Raw genomic sequence first — 3128 nt, forward strand, 5'->3', positions numbered from 1 at the left:
GAGTGTCCACAAGAAATGTTTCGGTGGAATGACGGAAGCCTTTCAAATATTCACACGCATCTAAATTAGCAAATAAATCTGTCGTTCGTCATTACTGTGAAGTTTCAAAACATTTAGCCTAACAGTTTCAGAGGAGAAGATTTTAGAAAATCGGCCAATGAGAATCTAAGATTTGCTATAGCGACCCTGTTTTTCATTGGACCAGAACAAAAATAAGTAAGTTCGTAAAGAACCTTCAACTGAACATTCCTATAAAGTTTCGTTTAAATCCGTCCAGTGGTTTCAAAGAAGAAGATGAAAATGTGAAAAGATTACGACGGACGACGGATGCAACTTGATGGTCAGGTGAGCTTAAAATGTAGCATAAGGACATGAAAGATAGACTGTGCAAAGTTCAAAGTAAATCCCTTCAGTGGTTTTTAGAGAAAAATTTTCGGAATGTTAACAGCGGGCGACATACGATGGAAAGCAAAAACACAAATAGTCTTCGGCTAGGTATACTAAGCTAAAAAATAAATATCATGAAATCTCCTTCAATATCTTTATTTGGTCAACAAAACTGACAAAATAATATAAAGCTGAAAAATGGGGGCCCGTATGCATAACACATCTTAAGGTTATATTTGTTCGTAAAGGACAGTTTTTTCTTCAAAAGCAATGGACGTCTACTGGTACTCTAAATGGAAATCTTAACTTCAGTATTTTTATGAATACAGGCTCAGGCCATTCTCAGTAATGCATCATACTCAGTACATTTTATATATTGAACTGAAAAGCAAACTTAATCATGTTACTTAATAATATTTACATAAAAAAGTTACATTCAGTGCATATGATATTAAGTTTTAATAAAGAAAAAAGCTAAAAACTTTATGATCTTATTAAATTGGTCTAAATTTTAAAAAATGAAAACAAAATTTCGACAGGAATACCTCTGACTCAGAAAAAAAGTGTAATTCACACTGAATAAAAGTGTCAACGAGTAAAATAATGGTGGAAAGGTTATTTATTGGTTACATGCCTAAAATTACCCAGTTGCTGGAAACTACTCTGATACTTTCAGAAAGTATTCTACAGCTTATTAAAAAAAAAAGGCAAAAAAGGGACATATCTCCCAAGACGAGACATTGGAGCAATGTAATTAATATGCTGACCAATATTTTGATAGCTTTACTGCTTTACAAATACTGAGTCTACCTCATGATCTATTTCAAGCCATTTGAACATTGTTAGTAAACCCTTTAGATTATGTTTACCTAGTTAAGATCAGGACCCTTTTGATTTTTACAGGGTCAAAGATTTTATATATGTTTATGATGGATAGTTGACCATATCGATAATACTTTCAGACTGGTGACCTAAAAATGCAAGAGGTGGATTAACTTCAAATGACATATTTTAATGCCATTTGAACCATGCATGTTTATTTTGTTGAGACAAGTATACACTCTACAGTTATAATCTTCAGTTAAACATATATCTAGATTCAGTCAGGCCAGTCACTCAAAGGATGCTGCAGTGATCTAGCATTGATGTAAGCATGGTTAAACAATGTGCATTTAGTCCCTGACAAATTTACATTTTGTTGATTCTTCTTTGAATCATTACATGAAATCATACAATGCAATCTTAAAACAATGTTGCATTTAGTCCCTGACAAATTTACATTTTGTCGATTCTTCTTTGAATCATTACATGAAATCATACAATACCAACTTATTGAATGTAAGTGATAAAGGCAAAAGAAAGGAATGTCCAAACTTCATTCAAAGAAGTGACTAAACATAATCCATCTCCCACATGTTTGTTTTGAATATGTTCATAAAGTTTTCTCTGAGGTCAGCAACAGACTCATAACAAGATGGCAGTTGTAGCATATTCCCACAAGTCTGAGCTGTGGGTCTCCTCTCAAAACCTGAAAGCATACTAAATGCTACATTTAATTGGTAACACATGAGGTTTGATCCAGTACAAAAACGCATAAAGTTTTGAAGTCCTTTCTCGTCTAAACTTTTTATAAACTTTTTAAGATAACCAGCCACAATCTGTTCTTTGAGTTCAAGAACATCAGGAAACTTTAGAAGTTTCAACACTTTTGCAACTGTTGGGTTCTTGTTTTCATATAGTTGGACCAATTCTTTTCTGTTCACTGAAAGTTTATTACGGAATATATCTTTCCAACATTCAATCACAAATTTTGGTTCTTGTAAAATTTCTTTATGCGCTATTTCTTCTATCAAACGTTTAATATTTTCTGCATTTGGGTACTTTTTGCAATTATAGACCTCCAGCACATCAATCAGCTCTCCAATTTCAACATTAAATCCTTCTAAAGCATACTGAATAGTCACTTTATCTGGGTAAGGTATATACTGTAGGAAGGTTTTAACCAAATCTACTTCTGTTTTCCCATACATAGCATCTTCAAAAATTGCCAAACTTATTTTGATTGGAAAATATCCAAATTGAAGCCATTACAAATAATAGAGGCTACTGACTCCCAATGTTCACGTTGCATGTCATGACGTAATATAGGGACTTTTGTAGAATTACCCTCGCAACATCTCAAATAAAATGTGTCCCAAAAATCAGTAAATATGTCTCTGAGAATACCAATCCCTTCCCCTGCTTCCTCTTTCCCATTATCCATAATCCTTATTACTTCACATTGTCCAAGATCTAGAGTTTTGTCCCGAAATAAGTCTATCAACTCACAAAATGTGTTGCTTTTATGAATCTTAATCACTCTCTTGGTATGTTCCTCGTCCGAATATAGTAATATATTAGGCATAACCAGTGGTTCATTTGGAATGGGGCTGTTGGAGGGGCGGCTCATTTAAAGAGATTATCAAATCTTGTGGCTCATTTGAAGAATCAGTTGGGATGGTGTCTCAACACGGTCCTCTACAAAGTTAAACAAATTCTGAACTGAATCATTTGATGATTCATCATCATTTTCAATTGGACTTACTGGCAAATTAGCGGCAATGTTTCATTATAACTGTCAACTGAATATATCATGTGGCACTATATCTACATATGGATTCAATGCCACCAGCATCATATTATTGCCAGAAGGTTGACCAGAAATGACAAAAGTATCATCTTCATTAACTCTTAGCTGGACT

At 33.7% G+C, this 3128-nt stretch overlaps 1 pseudogene; it reads right to left on the reverse strand.

Moving 5' to 3' along the window:
• Positions 1-1648: 1648 nt before the first annotated feature.
• Positions 1649-2783, reverse strand: LOC139505679 (uncharacterized; annotated as a pseudogene).
• Between the last annotated feature and the right edge of the window lie 345 nt (positions 2784-3128).

The sequence above is a fragment of the Mytilus edulis genome, unplaced genomic scaffold, assembly GCF_963676685.1.
Source record: "Mytilus edulis unplaced genomic scaffold, xbMytEdul2.2 SCAFFOLD_1570, whole genome shotgun sequence".
Lineage (NCBI taxonomy): Eukaryota > Metazoa > Mollusca > Bivalvia > Mytilida > Mytilidae > Mytilus > Mytilus edulis.